This window comes from Heterodontus francisci, chromosome 10, assembly GCF_036365525.1.
Source record: "Heterodontus francisci isolate sHetFra1 chromosome 10, sHetFra1.hap1, whole genome shotgun sequence".
Taxonomy (NCBI): Eukaryota; Metazoa; Chordata; class Chondrichthyes; order Heterodontiformes; family Heterodontidae; genus Heterodontus; species Heterodontus francisci.
Genome location: NC_090380.1, coordinates 29882260 through 29902483, shown reverse-complemented (window position 1 = coordinate 29902483; position 20224 = coordinate 29882260). Strand labels below are relative to the sequence as shown.

At 44.8% G+C, this 20224-nt stretch overlaps 1 protein-coding gene across 3 annotated transcripts in view; it reads left to right on the top strand.

Annotated features, from left to right (window-relative positions):
- mid1 (midline 1) overlaps positions 1–20224 on the top strand; it is a 414560-nt gene that overhangs the window by 191649 nt on the left and 202687 nt on the right. For 2 of the 3 annotated variants that reach the window (XM_068040362.1, XM_068040366.1), the window contains exon 1: positions 3618–3899. The exons of the other annotated variant lie outside the window; for it this stretch is intronic. The gene's annotated coding sequence lies outside the window, so the exon portion shown is untranslated. Of the gene's footprint in view, positions 1–3617; positions 3900–20224 lie in introns of those variants that run through there. 3 annotated transcript variants of the gene reach the window in all.

Below are 20224 nucleotides of genomic sequence, written 5' to 3'. Positions count from 1 at the left end.
TATGGGTCTGTACTCCAGGATGGATCAGTGTGTATGGGTCTTTACTCCAGGATGGATCAGTGTGTATGGAAATGTACTCCAGTATTGTTCAGTGTGTATGGGTCTTTACTCCAGTCTGGATCAGTGTGTATGGGTCTTTACTCCAGTCTGGATCAGTGTGTATGGAACTGTACTCCAGTATTGTTCAGTGTGTATGGGTCTGTACTCCAGGATGGATCAGTGTGTATGGGTCTTTACTCCAGTCTGGATCAGTGTGTATGGAACTGTACTCCAGTATTGTTCAGTGTGTATGGGTCTGTACTCCAGGATGGATCAGTGTGTATGGAACTGTACTCCAGTATTGTTCAGTGTGTATGGGACTGTACTCCAGGATGGATCAGTGTGTATGGGTCTTTACTCCAGTCTGGAATAGTGTGTATGGAACTGTACTCCAGTATTGTTCAGTGTGTATGGGTCTGTACTCCAGGATGGATCAGTGTGTATGGGTCTTTACTCCAGTCTGGATCAGTGTGTATGGAACTGTACTCCAGTATTGTTCAGTGTGTATGGGTCTGTACTCCAGGATGGATCAGTGTGTATGGAACTGTACTCCAGTATTGTTCAGTGTGTATGGGTCTGTACTCCAGGATGGATCTGTGTGTATGGGTCTTTACTCCAGTCTGGATCAGTGTGTATGGAACTGTACTCCAGTATTGTTCAGTGTGTATGGGTCTGTACTCCAGGATGGATCAGTGTGTATGGAACAGTACTCCAGTATTGTTCAGTGTGTATGGGTCTGTACTCCAGGATAGATCAGTGTGTATGGAACTGTACTCCAGTATTGTTCAGTGTGTATGGGTCTGTACTCCAGTATTGTTCAGTGTGTATGGGTCTGTACTCCAGTATTGTTCAGTGTGTATGGGTCTGTACTCCAGTCTGGATCAGTGTGTATGGAACTGTACTCCAGTATTGTTCAGTGTGTATGGGTCTGTACTCCAGGATGGATCAGTGTGTATGGAACTGTACTCCAGTATTGTTCAGTGTGTATGGGTCTGTACTCCAGTCTGGATCAGTGTGTATGGAACTGTACTCCAGTATTGTCCAGTGTGTATGGGTCTGTACTCCAGTCTGGATCAGTGTGTATGGAACTGTACTCCAGTATTGTTCAGTGTGTAAGGGTCTGTACTCCAGTATTGTTCAGTGTGTATGGGTCTGTACTCCAGGATGGATCAGTGTGTATGGGTCTTTACTCCAGTATTGTTCAGTGTGTAAGGGTCTGTACTCCAGTATTGTTCAGTGTGTATGGGTCTGTACTCCAGTCTGGATCAGTGTGTATGGAACTGCACTCCAGTATTGTTCAGTGTGTATGGATCTGTACTCCAGGATGGATCAGTGTGTATGGGTCTTTACTCCAGTATTGTTCAGTGTGTATTGAACTGTACTCCAGTATTGTTCAGTGTGTAAGGGTCTGTACTCCAGTATTGTTCAGTGTGTATTGAACTGTACTCCAGTATTGTTCAGTGTGTAAGGGTCTGTACTCCAGTATTGTTCAGTGTGTATGGGTCTGTACTCCAGGATGGATCAGTGTGTATTGAACTGTACTCCAGTATTGTTCAGTGTGTATGGGTCTTTACTCCAGTATTGTTCAGTGTGTATTGAACTGTACTCCAGTATTGTTCAGTGTGTAAGGGTCTGTACTCCAGTATTGTTCAGTGTGTAAGGGTCTGTACTCCAGTCTGGATCAGTGTGTATTGAACTGTACTCCAGTATTGTTCAGTGTGTATGGGTCTGTACTCCAGTATTGTTCAGTGTGTATGGGTCTTTACTCCAGTATTGTTCAGTGTGTATGGGTCTGTACTCCAGGATGGATCAGTGTGTATGGGTCTTTACTCCAGTATTGTTCAGTGTGTATTGAACTGTACTCCAGTATTGTTCAGTGTGTAAGGGTCTGTACTCCAGTATTGTTCAGTGTGTATGGGTCTGTACTCCAGGATGGATCAGTGTGTATGGAACTGTACTCCAGTATTGTTCAGTGTGTATGTGTCTGTACTCCAGGATGGATCAGTGTGTATGGAACTGTACTCCAGTATTGTTCAGTGTGTATGGGTCTGTACTCCAGGATGGATCAGTGTGTATGGGTCTTTACTCCAGGATGGATCAGTGTGTATGGAACTGTACTCCAGTATTGTTCAGTGTGTATGGGTCTGTACTCCAGGATGGATCAGTGTGTATGGGTCTGTACTCCAGGATGGATCAGTGTGTATGGGTCTTTACTCCAGTCTGGATCAGTGTGTATTGAACTGTACTCCAGTATTGTTCAGTGTGTATGGTCTGTACTGCAGTTCAAATCCGTACAGCCATTCAAATGGCAAGTTAATATCAGGATTGAAATGACTGGTTCTCTTTGCGAATCCATAAATTATCCCATAATCTAAAGGATTTCTTCCTTTGGAGACCTTATTGCATAATACATGTCCACTAGCAATTGCTGTTGCCAGGCCAAGTTGCCACGGTGATGCTTAATGATTAAATGACTTGAGTTCTGATTACTGAGTGATCAATTGGTAGCTCTCTTGCCGCTGTGTTTGGAATTTATCCATGTCTCCACTGCAGATTCATGATTATATAATACAGGTGGACACGGCCAGTACAGTACTGAGGGAATGCTGCACTGTCAGCAGTGTTCTTTTGGTTGAGATATTAAACTGAAGTTCCATCTGCACCCCCTAGATGGATGTTAAAAATACCAGGGTGCTTCTTCTCCAGCATGGACTCGATGGGCCAAATGGCCTCTTTCTGTGCCGTAAATGACACTCTGACTTTAAGAGAGTGAGCGTTCTTCTGGTCTCCTGGCCAACATTTATCCTTCAACTAATATCACTAAAAAACGGATTTCTGGTTATTATCTCTCTGTTTGTGGAAGCATGAATTAGCTGCTAGCCTTTCTCCATTACAGCGTTGACTACACTTGTACACCATTCTCTGTAAAGTGCTTTGAGACCCTGAAAGGTGCTACAGAAATGCCAGTTTGTTCATCTCTTCTAATGGTGGAATCAGAATCCTAAGTGTAAACTGAACTAATATTTGTCTTTCTTTTGTGAATTGTGGCTGTTAACAATTGTTAACTGGTGCTCACATTTACCTTGAGACAGCCAGTGACAGTTTGGACAACACTCCTGAAACGACAGGGGTCTGATTTAGTTCCATCTCTACAGTGGAACTACCTGCTATAGCTTTTTACTTGCTGAATTCAATCAAGGGAATTGAAAGCAATGTGGCAAGAAGAGGAAAGACAAGGCCATATTATGCTTCCTGACAGGCCCCTAGACATTTCAGTCCATGTTTATCATTTGATCCACAACCGCAAAGACTTTCAAAGTTTTGCCACAGGCCAGTCTGGTTTTGTATTCATTTTGGAGATAGTTTTGAAATACAGCTCAGATAAAGACAAGGATACAGCAAGTTACCATATCACCTCCCCTTTTGCTAGCTCGTGCCTTTGATCTCAGTTGCCCTTTATCTTGAAATACCTATAAAACCTTCCCTAATCCCAGTGTAGACATGTTAGCCTCCTCCCCCTCTCCCTGATTGGTGAGGCTCAATCACAGCCTCCTTCAGCTCTCTGCAGCTGATCAGAGCTTGGGTTACAACCGGAGGAAGCAGCTAGATATGTCCCCCTCTGCCTGACTTCTTCTCACAGACCTGAAGGAGAGAGTGCGGTATCGTGTGGGCAATTTGGTTGGAGCTGTTTTCCAGCACAAAGTTTAAACAAAGAATGTGAGAAGCTGATAGACTCCTGTGTCTGTGTGTGAGGGGAGAAGCGAATGGATTTAACCCTCCCCCTTGTGCCAAGTTTTTTTTTGTTGTGACTGCAGACTTCTTCGTGCACTGTGGATAATGGAATTCTGAAGATGAAGCAGGTACAATTATTCTAATAAACTGCTCTTGTGGCACAGCTCTCTGACCTGTTTGAAGCTTTGCCATTTGCTTTTGCTTTGCCAGTGAAACACTTTTGCAGCATACTGAACATTGCTGTTAAATGCAGCAAGTGAATGGAATCACTGGCCTAAGTCTCTTGTCAGTTAATTAGTGGGCAGCCAGTAGGAAGTCTGGCAAGTTTTTTGTGTTGTCTGGGCCCTTTGATCACTTGTGCGGCAAATGGACGTACAGTGTCTCCATGGCAACCCATGCTTGTAGGTTGGTGGGAACAGAAAAGAATCTTCAGCATGGACAAAGAACAGTTTGTTAGCATACTTGATTTTAAACAGCAGTACTGAGCTGTACCATAGGTGAATCACTTTACAGTACTTTAAGTGGAGGTGTGAGTTTTATCAATTCTGACTGACAGTTTATTTTGCAAGGTCCAACTTTGTTTCTACTTCACTTCAGGAGCTGGGGTGGAGGATGGTTTGGAGCATTGACCTATCATTTTGAACATGTGAATTGTAAGCCTTTGTACAGCCGCAATCAGACAGTGAAGAGTTACCCACAGTGCAAGTAACTCTTGCATGCTGTCCTCAGAAATTTCTGTATTCTTGCTTAAGTAGATATCCAGTGCCTCTGATCCAGTGTTGCTGTGCTGATTACGTTTAGTCCAGTTATTTGAGGTTGTGTTGGTTACATTCTGTGGCAATTTAATGACATTTACTCTTATAACAGTGATTCATTGCTCGGCACGCTCCTTTGGATTAGATCTAGCATGAATGCGATTTGCATTCATTCCAGTCAGCATACCTCACCCTCCTTAGAAAGTTAATTATAATTTATTTTAGTATCTTTAGTCACAGATAAAAGTATGGGTGTTTAATAAGTCTGGATGAAAGGATTCTGAAAAATAACTTGGATATTTAGTAGCTGCTTGTGTTTTGAATTCAACAATTTTTTTTTAATTGAGGGGAGTTCGACAAATTGAAAATCCACCCAATGGATCTTTTCAGCCACTTGTTCCAAAACTGGAGTCTTGTGTACTTTTGTGTGTGATTCTCTTGGTAACCTGCAGAGGTCAGGCAGTGGATAAAGCAGCAGTGTGTGAGCCAGCTACCTCCTATCCCTCCCCCAACCTGCCAACACACACATCACACGTAAACTGTTTGGAGCTTATCTCTGTTGTTTGAATTTACTATAAGGGGTAAGGAGGGAAGAAAGGAACATGTCAGACAAATTTACAGAGTTTACAACAACTTGACGTAGAGAGAGGCAAATACAATCTTCAAAGTTCTCTCTGTATAAAATTAGAATATATTTTGATATATATCTTCAATGATACATAGGCTTCTTTGCTGCTCTTTCTTTCTGAGAGGGTGAGGAGCATTTTTGAATTGATCCTTTGTCCAAATATTAGTCTTCATTAGAATCCAAAACTATATCTGTGTGGCTGAAGTTAGCTGTGGCTCAACTGTGTCTCCCCTCAGAGTCAACATGTTCTATGTTCAAGCCCCACTCCAGACACTCGAATATATAATCCAGGCTGACACTCCCGTGCAGTACTGAGGGAGTGTTGCACTGTTGGAGGAGCTGCCTTTCAGGTGAGATGTTAAGCCAATTCTCTGACTGCCCTCTCAGGTGGATGCAAAAGATTCCAAAGCACTATTCAGAGAAAAGCAGGGGAGTTTTCCCAGTGTCCTGATCAATGTTTATCCCTCATGAAACACAGATAATCTAGTCATTATTGAATTGCTGTTTGTGGGTCCTTGCTGTGCACAAATTGGCAAACCAATTTCCTACATTATAACTAACCACACTTCAGACAATATGTCAATAGCTGCAAAGTGCTTTGGAACATCCTTAGATTGTGAACGCTACTATATAAATGTAAGTTCTTTCTTTATACATTCAGATACCTATCTTCATCAATACATAGGTTTGTTTGTCAATCCAAAAATAATTCTTCACTGAATCCAATACATATAGGACTTCTAACAAACCCAATGTATTCAGGTAACCAGTGCTTTTAACAAGGGTGGGGGGAGTAGGCAAATATGTAATGAACCACACTGGACAACTCAGATTGAGTTAATTTCTGGCTTTGGCAAGCCCAGAAGGGACCTGGCTGGGGCTGCAGGTTACTTGGTACAGCACCGCTTCATCTTGTGCCATTAACAGCTCAGTTCTTTTCTGAGTAATTCTGCCTACTCATCTCTCTGCCTGCATTACTTCCATTTCCTACAAAAAGGCCATTTACTGTCCTTTTTGCATTTTCCTCTGTTGCCAATAATAGGTTTTGTCTGCAATGAAATGTTTTTTCAGGCAGAACCCCTTCCAAAAAAAAAAATCATTTACGTGCAGAGTGATGAACAACTTACAAAAACTTGAGGTTTTTTTTGCGTTGGAGTGAAGATTTCCTGCCTGGCTCCATTCACAGGAACACAGTGGGAAAAGAATCAAATCTGACACATTGTCAATGCTCCAGCCCATTGAGTGCCTTGACACAAGTCAGCAACTGTCCTGGCTTTCCCTCCTTTTGAGAGAAGGCTGTGTGATATTCAGTGCAGACTTAGCAGGACAATAGCTGAAAACAGAGATAGCCAACTACAGACATTGTAAAGAAATACGCACACAGCTTTTGCAGGCTTTAATCGTTTTTTGGATGCGACGTTAAACTGAGGTCCCATCTGCTCTTTCAGGTGGATGTAAATGATCCCATGGCACTATTTTGAAGGAGTGCAGGGGATTTATCCCTGGTGTCCTATTCAATATTTATTCCTCAATCAAAATCATTAAATAGAGATAATCTGGTCATCATCACATTGCTCTTTGTGGGAGTTTGCTGTGTGTAAATTGGCTTCTATGTTTCCTATATTACAACAGTGACTACATTTCAAAAGTACTTCTTTGGCTGTAAAGCACTTTGGGATGTCCTGAGGTTGTGAACGGCGCTATGTGAATGCAAGTCTTTCTTTTTCTTGCTCATATCTCCGCATAGACCCAATTCTCCAGAACTTCCAGTAATGCTCTTCTTAACCACTGCCCCTTTTCCACACAAACTGTACTTGATTGATCCTGAGGTTTTTGTTTTAATCAGTCTGCTTGAAGTTAAGATGGAATGATTTTCCAGTGCAGTCTTTATTTTTTTCCATATCTAATTTTATTTCCCGCACATGAACAATCCTACAGAAAATCCATAGCTAGAAACTCAGGATATATTGGAAAGCACCAATTATTGTTTTTTGATGCTTGCCTACAGAAAATCATATCCCTGAGCCTATCAGTTAAAGCAGGTTTGTCTTTTCCACATATTTCTCTCTTTTTCAGAAAGTGAATGGCTCTCCATAAACAATGTGGATTTGTTCATTGGGATGGGATTGAAAACTGACACCTCTTGTTTTCTGAGTCACCAGGACTGTCGAATGGAAGATTCATATCAGCCGGATGTGACCATCTTGCTGTTTGCAGCTGGAACTCAAAGGCAGTGCCTGTATTGAGACAGTCATTTAATACCTCTCGATGTATAAATTAAAATAGGGCAGTCCTAACTTTAATCTCTGGGGGATCTCAGTCAATTTCAATTAAAGTGACAGGTGCCTAATGTTTTAGGGAAAGTGTTTTAAATGTGCCCGGTCCAGTGACTTGATCACAACTTTTAGGCTGGCACTGCAGTGTAAATATTGATCCCTCAACCAGCTTCACTAAAACAGATGATCTGGTGCTGTCTTTTGGTTAAACTGAGGCCTTGTCTGCCCTCTCTGGTAGGCATAAAAGATCCCAAGGCACTATTTTGAAGAAGAGCAGGGGAGTTCTCTCCAGTGTCTTGGCCAATATTTATCCAACATCACAAAAACAGATGACTGCTCATTATCTGATTGCTGTTTGTGGGAGCTGGCTATGTCCAAATTGGTGTTGTGTTTTCTACATTATAACAGTGACAACACTTCAAAGGTACTTTGTTGGCTGCACACTGCTTTGGAACATCCTGAGGTTGTGAAAGGCACTACATAAATGCAAACTCTTTCTATTCTTCGAGTTTACAGGCATGACTGTTGTACAAAACCCGAGGATTCCTTAGAAAAACCTTTAATCTATTTGATCGCAGATACTGACACAACCAGAATGACAAGAATTAATATCAAACAATTAAAACACAGACGTGATGTAAGGAAGGTTCAATTCTACATTAATATGCAAGAGTCAATGTAGCTGTATGATTTATGGCTGGTGTATGTTCCTGTGATGTGAAATCTGTTCGAAACATTGCTTTACTGACTAGCAGCCTCAATGATCAAGCACCACAATCAGTTATATTAATAATTAAAAATTCATTCTTGGGATGTTGGCATCACTGGCAAGGCCAGCATTTACTGCCCACCCCGAGTTGCCCTGAGAGGATAGTGGTGGGCCTCCCTCTTGAACCCTCAAAATGTTCTCTCAACCTCTCTCTTTTAGTGACAATGCCAAATTCATGCAAGAATCAGTTTACGCACAAAGGATTGGAAGTTCCAAACCATGAGATTTGCACCAGTCAATTATCTCAGTCTGTAGTGAACTTCGACCTTGGCACCTGGACAAAATAATTCTGCCGAAGGCAGTGATTTGGTTTCAAACTCACGTCAAACATAAATTTATACCACCCAACTAAAGTGATTGTGGTCCTTGCACAGGTCATTGGCTGACCTGGTGAAAGAAGACTACAACCATCATCTCAACAAAGTGCGATCATTAATTTACCCCTTTTAAATTACCAGTGCCAGCAGTCTTATCATGGTCTTGAAACCATGAACAGATGGCAGCATCAATTAGAAATTAAGCCAAAATGAATGACGAGCTTCTCTGGGGAGATGCCTATGCCTTTTCACAGGTTTGTGGAAAGGTTTCTGATACCCCGACTGTTGGTGCACACAGTAAATAATGCTCATATAACCAAGATCTCCATAAGTGCATTGTTCTTCAAATTCTGAGACCTTTGGCAGCTTGCTTGTCATTTGAAATGAATATAATTTAATTTAAACATTAATAAACTTTTTTATGCGTTCCATATGTTATGCTCATAATCCATCACAGTATTAAGCAATAAATCTGCAGGGAATATTAAGATACATTTGAGGAGACCAAGTTGCCTCAGAGACAAAGCAGCATTTGGCCAGAGGGCAGACTATAGTTAAAATTAATTTATCCATTTCTCGGCTGCCCAAAGTCAGCTTTTATTCGAAGTAAACAGGGACTGATGGAATATAAAGTCTAATTTATAAGGCTGCTTTCAGTTGCAGCAAGTCTGTAAGCCGACAGTTGTGCCGCTGGCTCGATGATGAGTTGACTGTAGGGTTCAGTGCTAGGGAAGCCTGCTGATTGTTTGTATCTGACAAAGTTGACATGAGAAAGAAGAAGAATGTGCCATGGTTGACACCTCCCTCCAACTTCCTCCCCATTGCCTCATTCACACAGCTAACTGTGGGTGACAAGACGTGAGGGTGATCCTCAGGCTTTTAACTATGCTTTTCTGAGATTGTTATCCTATGTAACTGTGACAAAGGCAAACTGTCCCTCCTCATCCTTCTCGACCTGTCTGCAGCCTTTGCCACAGTTGACCACGCCATTGTCCTCCAATGCCTCTCCACCTTCCTCCAGCTAGGTGGGGCTGCACTTCCCTGGTTCCATTCTTATGCATCTAATTGTAGCCAGAGGATTGTCATTAATGGCTTTTGTCCCCACTCCTGTACCATTACCTCTGGTTTCCCCCAAGGATCTATCCTTGTACCCCTCCTATATCTCATCTGCATGCTGCCCCTCAGCAACATCATTAGAAAACACGTCAGTTTCCACATGTACGCTGACGACACCCAGCTCTACCTCACCATCACCTCTCTTCACTGTCTCTAAATTATCAGACTGCTTATTGGACATCCAGTACTGTATGAGCAGAAATTTCCTCCATTTAAATATTGGGAAGACTGAAGCCATTGGCTGGAATTTAACGCCCTCCCCCTGGGTGTGGGCTAAGGGGCCGGGAGGCATAAAATTGGGTGGGAGGTGGAGTGTCCTACCCGTCGCCTGCTTGTCCCCGCTGCTAATTTACCAGCAGCGGGGGAGGTGGCAATTAAGGCCCTCAAGTGATGAATTAATTACCAATTAAGGGCCTCTTCCCACCATTGCTGATACCTTACCAGCAGCGAACAGGCACTTTGGCACCTGAAGAGGCTGCCCAGTAATATCTGGCAGCCTCCTTGCAGGCTGGTGAGGGAGGCCCTCCTCATCGGGAATCTTGTACCCCACGGAGGGCCCCCGCAACAGCTTGGGAAGCCCCCTGCAACACCCCCCCTGCCCTACTCTCCCTCACTGGGCCCTAGCCAATTGCCTTCAGCAAGGCCCGACCCCTCCCCCACTTAGGTTTTTGGAGGCTGAATTCTATGGGCCTCTTCTTGCTGCGTGTAGTGTGGGTGCTGCTGGAACTGAAGAGCTGCTGGGTCTCTGATTGGCGGAAGCTGTGACTGAAGCCAATTAAGGACCAGAGCCACACAAAATAGCAGTCTGGCTTTCAGGCCCAGTGGAGGCGTGCTCGTCCCTGGGTTTCCAGCTGGTGGGCAGGGCCACCCCTTTACCGTTAAATTCCATCCATTGTCTTCGGTTTCTGCCACACCTCGACTCCCTCGCCACCAATTCCATCCTTCTCTCTGACAACTTTCTGAGGCTGAACCAAATTCTTCGCAACCTCGGTGCCATATTTGACTCTGAGTTGAGCTTTCAACCATATATCTGCGCCATCACTAAGACTGCCCATTTCTACCTCTGCTACATTAGCCAGTTGCACCCCTGCCTTAGCTCTTCTGCTGCCTGAAAGCTACATCCATGCCTATGTTACCTCCAGACCTGACTAATCTAACACACTTCAGACTGGGCACCCACGTTCTACCCTCTGTTCCTATCCCATTAAGGACCGTTAACTTTTAAAAAGGGGAAGTTGAATTCCTAATTTTTACTGAACGAATTACGCCTCAAGATTTCACATTTTAAACAAAAACATTACTGTACAAGAGTTAAACAAAGCAAAACACTACTAACTTAACATTACAATTGGGAAACATTTCTATTTTAAATGTAAAATCTTAACATTCATGTTCATTATAAGCCCACCGACTCCCACGGCTACCTTGGCAACACTTCCTTACACCCTGCCTCCTGTAAGGGCTCCATTCCATTTTCCCAGTTTTTCCACCTCTGAGGTATCTGTTCTGATAATGCTACCTTCCACAACCGTGCTTCTGATATGTCTTCCTTTTTCCTGTGGTTAACAGGGCCTTCAACCTTGTCCAACCCATTTCCTGCATTTCTGCCCTTACCCCTTCGCCCCCCCTAGAACTGTGACAAGGTTTCCCTTGTCCTCACTTTCCATCCACCAGCCTCCACATCCAAAGGATCATCCTCTTCCATTTTTGCCACCTCCATCGTGATGCCACCACCAAACACATCTTCCCCTCCCCTGTCAGCATTCCAAAACGGATCATTCCCTCTGTGACACCCTGGCCCACTCTTCCATTATCACCGACACCTTGTCCACTTCCCACGGCACCATCTGTGCAATTGCAGGAGGTGTAATACCTGCCCTTTTACCTCTTCTCTCCTCACTGTCCAAGGCCCCAAACACTCCTTCCAGGTGAAGCAGCGATTTACTTGTATTTATTTCAATTTAGGATACTGTATTCGCTGCTTACAATACAGGCTACTCTACATTGGGGAGACTAAACGTAGATTGGGTGACAGTGTTGCGAAACACCTCCGCTCAGTCCACAAACATGACTCTGAGCTTCCAGTTGCTTGCCATTTTAATTCACCCCCCTGCTCTCACACCCACATCTCTGTCCTGGGTTTGCTGCAGTGTTCCAGTGAACAGCAACGCAAGCTCGAGGAACAGCACCTCATTTTCCAATTAGGCATGCGACAGTTCAATAATTTCAGAGCATGACTGGCCTTTATTATTTTATTTTATTTTTTTAAGCACGTCCCTGCCTTAAACTTAGTTTTTCATGTTTGTGCTTTTGGACAGAGCTGTTCATTATTCTGCCATTAACACTCTCTCTGGACTAATGTTTTGTCTTTCACCACACCATCAGCACATTCCTTTGCCTTGGTCCCATGACCTCCTTGTCAGTTAATCTCTCCTGCCCTCTGCTCTATTACACACCTTCCCTTTTGTTCTCTCTCCCCCCCCCCCCCCTTTATTTGCTTAACACCTATTACATTTCTAACCTTTGCCAGTTCTGATGAAAGGTCATAGACCTGAAACATTAACTCTGCTCATCTCTCCACAGGTGCTGCCAGACCTGCTGAGTACTTCCAGCACTTTCTGTTTTTATTTCAGATTTCCAGCATCCACAGTATTTTGCTTTTATTTTACTCCTGTTTGACAGATACTTCCACCCCAGGAGTTCCCCTGTATGTTACAGGATCTTGGCGATTTGTTCACTTCTCCTAGAACCAATTCAAAGTGTGCCACAGCTCCTAGGAATTCATTTCAATTTCCTTAATTTCTCAGCTGTCTTCTGAGGTATCAGATCTCCCAAATGTGCTTCCTCGTTAGTGTAGTGGTAAATATCCCCGCCTGTCACGCGGGAGACCGGGGTTCAGTTCCCCGACAGGGAGGCGTGAGTGTTTCTGAGACCACCCGAGGGCGGAAAGGGTCAACCTTTTCGGGTGGCGCAGTGGTTAGCACCGTAGCCTCACAGCTCCAGCGACCCGGGTTCAATTCTGGGTACTGCCTGTGTGGAGTTTGCAAGTTCTCCCTGTGTCTGCGTGGGTTTCCTCCGGGTGCTCCGGTTTCCTCCCACAGACTTGCAGGTTGATAGGTAAATTGGCCATTATAAATTGCCCCCAGTATAGGTAGGTGGTAGGGGAATATAGGGACAGGTGAGGATGTGGTAGGAATATGGGATTAGTGTAGGATTAGTATAAATGGGTGGTTAATGGTCGGCACAGACTCGGTGGGCCGAAGGGTGTAACCACCCTAGGTTTGTTTGCTAGATTCTCATTTGTCTTGCATTAAAAAAAATTCAATTCCCAAATTAAAAGTTACTTCTAGAATATTAATACAAACCATGAAGCAGGTGATCTCAACACCTCCATAAACTTGAGGTCATCCAAAACTCTGCTGGCCTGTGTCCTAACTCTCACCAAATACTGTTCACCCATCACCCCTGTGCTTGCTGACCTACACTGGCTCCTGGTTAAATAATGCCTTGAATTTAAAATTCTCATCCTTGTTTTCAAATCCCTCCATGGGCTTTCCCCCTATCTCTGTAATCTCCTCCCGTCCCACAACCTTCCGAGATATCCGTGCTCCTCTAATCCGGCCTCTTGACCATCCCATTTTAATCACTCCACCATATGTAGTTGTGCCTTCAGTTGACTAGTCCCTAAGCTCTGGAATTCCCTCCCTAAATCTCTCTGCCTTTCCCCCTCGCTTTCCTCCTTTAAGACACTCCTTAAAACCTACTTCTTTGACCAAGCTTTTGGTCATCTGACCCAATATCTCCTTATGTGGCTCGGTATCATATTTTGTTTTATATGGCTCCTGTGAAACATCCTGTGGGATGTTTTATTATGTTAAAGGTGCAATATAAATGCATGTTGTTGTTGTTGTTGTTGTTGTTGCTGCTAGGGTATGCAAGATTGGTCTCTCTCCCTGCCTTGGGTTGGGGGAGGGGAGCTAGTGGGTACTTGACCTCCTCCCAGTGCTCACCTGGGGGAACCACAACCTAGTTCATGAGCTCAGTGGATGAAGTTTTTCTGAACATGTAGACAGCACCAAGCAGTCCTTGGCAACACAAACTGTTGCCCCAACATACTTCACTACAGTATTCACATGAATCTGTGACAGGTCAAATTAGCCATTTGATGAAAGGAAGCAGAAAATTACTGAGAACTCTCATTGAACTGGGAGTTCATTAGTTTGTAGTTCTTTAGTGCAGACTTTGGAAATATTAGTCAAAAACTTTAATGCTGTGGGGAAGAACACTGAAGATGATCTTAACTGAAGGCATGAAATGAACAATGACTCCTTAAACAGACATGCTCAGCCTTTGAAAATGACTTAGGGCTAAATTTCCCCAGCCCTATGGAGATGGGCTGGGAGATATGGGCTGGGAGATGGGAAGGCTGGCAATATGGTGGGGAAGAAATCAGGAGGGGAGCCCAACACCTTCCTGTCGCCATGCCATATTACCAGCGGCGGGAACCTCAGCGGCGTGGTCGCCCATTTGGCAGCCAATCAAGGCAATTAATTTTCCAATTAATGGCCACCTCCTGCCCCCCACCAGCATTTTACCAGTGTCCGGGGGGACCGCCACTGCATTGGGAAACTGTCAAGTAAACCCTGATTTCGTGTGATGGAGGGGCCCTCCTTGATGAGTGTTCCTTGGTCCACAGAGGGGCCAACAGCAGCAATGGCCACCCCTGCAGCCAAGGCGGCACTGCCAGAATAACATCCCCCCCACCCCAATCGCTGGCACCTGCCTGCCAGGCCCCAGCCTCCTCAAATAACCTACCTGTCTTCGAGGGCACCTTGGCATTGAGGCACCCTCTCCTTCGTGCTGCAGCCTCAGCAGTGGCCAGCTCTGTTGGTGGCACTGCCAAGGCTGCTGAGATGCCAGCCCCCTGATTGGGCCGGGAGCTCTGTGGGGGGTGGGCCACCATCCTCAATTGGACGGCTCCCCTGGTGGTGGCGGCAAATTAATTGGCTGCCGGCGACAAAATGCTGCCCCAGGGTCCTGCTGCCCGCCGAAGTGTGGTTGGCTACCACTTTGGCTACCACGGGGTTCGGACCCAGCAGCGCGACATGATCCTCTTCTGGAAAATTCTAGCCTTAATTTTTTTTGATGGACTTGTTAACTGAGGTGTAAAATGTAATTAATGTTGCAACATTGTCATCACGTCTGCTAGATACCTGTGGGATATTCGTGTCTCTCTTTCACTCTCCGAATAATATGTTAATATTTCATTTTTAGTGATCTGTGGACATCATGTAATCACCAAATCATTTGTGAATTGGTCCTAGTAACCCCCTCATGACTGATCATTGATCCAAAACACTATCTTTCAATTCTCTGCTCACTCTGCTCCAATTGGCCACTGCTCATCTTTGATTCCACATTGAGAGCAGCTCTTCCTGGACTGACTCAATGGGCAGCCCGACCATTATATCACATCTCAACCCAGCCAGAACTCAACCCACTATTTGTCACTCCCATACATCTTCATCGGCTCTCATCCTCCCGCTAACTGAACCCACCCCGTTACTCAACATCCCACTCTGCCCCTCTCCCCAGCTTCTGGCCAAATAAAATCATCTGTTTATATAGGTGTCCAGAATCTAGTTTGTATTTTGGAAATAGTAGAGTGTAATTGTTCCTATTTTTTAAATTCTTAGTGCAGACAGTCAGTACTAATAAATAATCTTAATTACTTGCACAATTGGTATGCATTGAGTTGTTTAAATAAATCTTACTAGTGTAAAGGTAGTAACCTCTACATGGTAATTATAGATAAAGTAATGTCTCCGCTTTAAAGACGTCTGCAAACGCGACATGAAGTCCTGTGACATTGATCACAAGTCGTGGCAGTCAGTTGCCAGCGATCGCCAGAGCTGGCGGGCAGCCATAAAGGCGGGGCTAAAGTGTGGCGAGTCGAAGAGACTTAGCTGTTGGCAGGAAAAAAGACAGAAGCGCAAAGGGAGAGCCAACTGTGTAACAGCCCTGACAACCAATTTTTTCTGCAGCACCTGTGGAAGAGTCTGTCACTCTAGAATTGGCCTTTATACCCACTCCAGGCGCTGCTTCACAAACCGCTGACCACCTGCAGGCACTTACCCATTGTCTCCCGAGACAAGGAGGCCAAAGAAGAAGAATGAAGCAATAATGTACTTGATCGTACTTGAATCTGATTATAAGGACAATGGTGTGAGCAGTTATTTAATTGCACATTAATAGCTGAATAATTACAAGGTTAATAATGAAAATTAAACACAACTTAATTATGGTCACTCTTCTGTAAGAAGGATCTTTGGGTGGGTATGAGTGACTAGGAAGGAATGATGCTTTTTGCTGTTGTTATTTTGTTTAGTTGAGTCATTGCTTAGTATTAGTAACCCGCAATCAATTGTCCGACAACAGACCACGAAACCCAGGGCAACAACACTGCCGCCTCACCACCGAGCGGGCAAGTTGCATTAGAGTCCTGCTACTCTCTATTCCTATATAGGGTTGCCAGCTGTAGTTGGATATTACACTGGAGGTTTCACTTACTGCCTCCAACTGCTCCACCCCTAGGCTCCCATCATTGGTCATCCAACATGTCCATCCACATGACACTCCGCCTCCTCTTGCCAACTGCAAAGCCAACATACTCTGTTACTCGATTTGACAATTTTTGGCTGTCAGTCAAACAGTCTTCTATGCGCATTTCTGATACAACTAATAAACTAAAATATCCAAAGAGAATGAAATTTTAAAAAACAGTTAACTTTTAATACCCCTATGATATTTCTCCTGGGTTGTTTAGAGATTCATTTTCAATTCCTGGACACGATTCTGGACAGTTGGCAACCTTGATCCCAGGTATCTGTTACTCTGGGATGAATTTTATCAGCCCTCTAGGGACGGGCAATGTGGTGGGGGGGCCCATCAAATTGTGAGAGAAGGGGCAGGTGGAGTGCCCGTCACCATCCCAATACCATTCAGTTTAGTCAGGGCAGGCAAGGCCGAGGACGGCCTTCCCGCACAGAGGCTAATTCATGGCCCTTAATTGGCTCCTGGTCCTGAGCCTCTTGCAGCTCCAGCAATGGCCATCACTCCCAGTCGCGCTGCTGGGACTCCTGAGTTGCCAGCCCTCTGATTGGCTGGGAGCTCATGGAGGTGGAGCCCCAATTATTAAAGGGCGGGACCCTGGTGCTGGGTCTGAGCGCCGTTAAATGCAACCGGGATCCTCAAAAGAGCCGAGGCGGGGATCCTCTCGCCTTTCTGGCCCAGCATCGGGACCTCCGCCAGCTGCATAAGATTCAGCCCTCAGTGTGAGTACAATGGGGGACGGAATCTATACAGGGGAGAAGAAAAAACCTAATCATCTATCATTGATTTTGGAGTAAGTACACAGCATCCCATATGCAATATCGCTGTATATGCAAGCAAAGATTTGCACACTATATCTAGGCTGACATTCTACTGCAGTACTGAAGGAGTGCTGCACTGTCGGAGATGTCGTCTTTTAGATGAAATGAAAACCAAGTGTCCATCTGCCCTCTCGGGGGTGTATAAGATCCTATGACACTACTTCAAAAAAGAGAAAGGGAGTTCTTCAAAATGTCATGTTCAATATTTATCCCTCAACTAAAGCAGATTATCTGGTCATTATCAAATTGCCATTAATGGGAGCTTGCTGTGCTCATTGGCTGCCACGTTTCCTACATTACTTCCTTGGCTGAAAAGCACTTGGTCACGTCCTAAGACTGTGAAAGGCACGATATAAATGCAGATTCGTTCTCTTGCTTTACCAGGATGGTAGGAGAGTGAACTGGATGGACAATGGGTTTTTTTTAATCTGTTTTTCTATGTGGTAAAATGACGCCTGTACACATTAGAGTGTTCCCTGAAGGAGTGTTAGGGTTATGTGTTATCTGAACTCGGGAGTGTTAGCGTTGTGTGTTATCTGAACTTGGGAGTGTTAGGGTTGTGTGTTATCTGAACTCGGGAGTGTTAGGGTTGTGTGTTATCTGAACTCGGGAGTGTTAGGGTTGTGTGTTATCTGAACTCAGGAGTGTTAGCGTTGTGTGTTATCTGAACTCGGGAGTGTTAGGGTTGTGTGTTATCTGAACTCGGGAGTGTTAGCGTTGTGTGTTATCTGAACTCGGGAGTGTTAGCGTTGTGTGTTATCTGAACTCGGGAGTGTTAGCGTTGTGTGTTATCTGAACTCGGGAGTGTTAGGGTTGTGTGTTATCTGAACCCGGGAGTGTCAGCGTTGTGTGTTATCTGAACTCGGGAGTGTTAGGGTTGTGTGTTATCTGAACTCGGGAGTGTTAGCGTTGTGTGTTATCTGAACTCGGGAGTGTTAGGGTTGTGTGTTATCTGAACTCGGGAGTGTTAGCGTTGTGTGTTATCTGAACTCGGGAGTGTTAGCGTTGTGTGTTATCTGAACTCGGGAGTGTTAGCGTTGTGTGTTATCTGAACCCCGGAGTGTTAGCGTTGTGTGTTATCTGAACTCGGGAGTGTCAGCGTTGTGTGTTATCTGAACTCGGGAGTGTTAGGGTTGTGTGCTATCTTAACTCGGGAGTGTTAGGGTTGTGTGTTATCTGAACTCGGGAGTGTTAGCGTTGTGTGTTATCTGAACTCGGGAGTGTTAGGGTTGTGTGTTATCTGAACTCGGGAGTGTTAGCGTTGTGTGTTATCTGAACTCGGGAGTGTTAGGGTTGTGTGTTATCTGAACTCGGGAGTGTTAGCGTTGTGTGTTATCTGAACTCGGGAGTGTTAGGGTTGTGTGTTATCTGAACTCGGGAGTGTTAGGGTTGTGTGTTAACTGAACTCGGGAGTGTTAGGGTTGTGTGTTATCTGAACTCGGGAGTGTTAGGGTTGTGTGTTATCTGAACTCGGGAGTGTTAGGGTTGTGTGTTATCTGAACTCGGGAGTGTTAGGGTTGTGTGTTATCTGAACTCGGGAGTGTTAGCGTTGTGTGTTATCTGAACTCGGGAGTGTTAGCGTTGTGTGTTATCTGAACTCGGGAGTGTTAGGGTTGTGTGTTATCTGAACTCGGGAGTGTTAGGGTTGTGTGTTATCTGAACTCGGGAGTGTTAGCGTTGTGTGTTATCTGAACTCGGGAGTGTTAGCGTTGTGTGTTATCTGAACTCGGGAGTGTTAGGGTTGTGTGTTATCTGAACTCGGGAGTGTTAGGGTTGTGTGTTATCTGAACCCGGGAGTGTTAGGGTTGTGTGTTATCTGAACTCGGGAGTGTTAGCGTTGTGTGTTATCTGAACTCGGGAGTGTTAGCGTTGTGTGTTATCTGAACTCGGGAGTGTTAGCGTTGTGTGTTATCTGAACCCGGGAGTGTTAGGGTTGTGTGTTATCTGAACTCGGGAGTGTTAGGGTTGTGTGTTATCTGAACTCGGGAGTGTCAGCGTTGTGTGTTATCTGAACTCGGGAGTGTTAGGGTTGTGTGTTATCTGAACTCGGGAGTGTTAGGGTTGTGTGTTATCTGAACTCGGGAGTGTTAGGGTTGTGTGTTATCTGAACTCGGGAGTGTTAGGGTTGTGTGTTATCTGAACTCGGGAGTGTTAGGGTTGTGTGTTATCTGAACTCGGGAGTGTTAGCGTTGTGTGTTATCTGAACTCGGGAGTGTTAGGGTTCTGTGTTATCTGAACTCGGGAGTGTTAGCGTTGTGTGTTATCTGAACTCGGGAGTGTTAGCGTTGTGTGTTATCTGAACTCGGGAGTGTTAGCGTTGTGTGTTATCTGAACCCCGGAGTGTTAGCGTTGTGTGTTATCTGAACTCGGGAGTGTCAGCGTTGTGTGTTATCTGAACTCGGGAGTGTTAGGGTTGTGTGTTAACTGAACTCGGGAGTGTTAGGGTTGTGTGTTATCTGAACTCGGGAGTGTTAGGGTTGTGTGTTATCTGAACTCGGGAGTGTTAGGGCTGTGTGTTATCTGAACTCGGGAGTGTTAGCGTTGTGTGTTATCTGAACTCGGGAGTGTTAGCGTTGTGTGTTATCTGAACTCGGGAGTGTTAGCGTTGTGTGTTATCTGAACTCGGGAGTGTTAGCGTTGAGCATTATCTGAACTCGGGAGTGTTAGGGTTGTGTGTTATCTGAACTCGGGAGTGTTAGGGTTGTGTGTTATCTGAACTCGGGAGTGTTAGCGTTGAGCATTATCTGAACTCGGGAGTGTTAGGGTTGTGTGTTATCTGAACTCAGGAGTGTTAGCGTTGTGTGTTATCTGAACTCGGGAGTGTTAGCGTTGAGCATTATCTGAACTCGGGAGTGTTAGGGTTGTGTGTTATCTGAACTCGGGAGAGTTAGGGTTGTGTGTTATCTGAACTCGGGAGTGTTAGGGTTGTGTGTTATCTGAACTCGGGAGTGTTAGCGTTGTGTGTTATCTGAACTCGGGAGTGTTAGCGTTGTGTGTTATCTGAACTCGGGAGTGTTAGCGTTGAGCATTATCTGAACTCGGGAGTGTTAGGGTTGTGTGTTATCTGAACCCGGGAGTGTTAGGGTTGTGTGTTATCTGAACTCGGGAGTGTTAGGGTTGTGTGTTATCTGAACTCGGGAGTGTTAGGGTTGTGTGTTA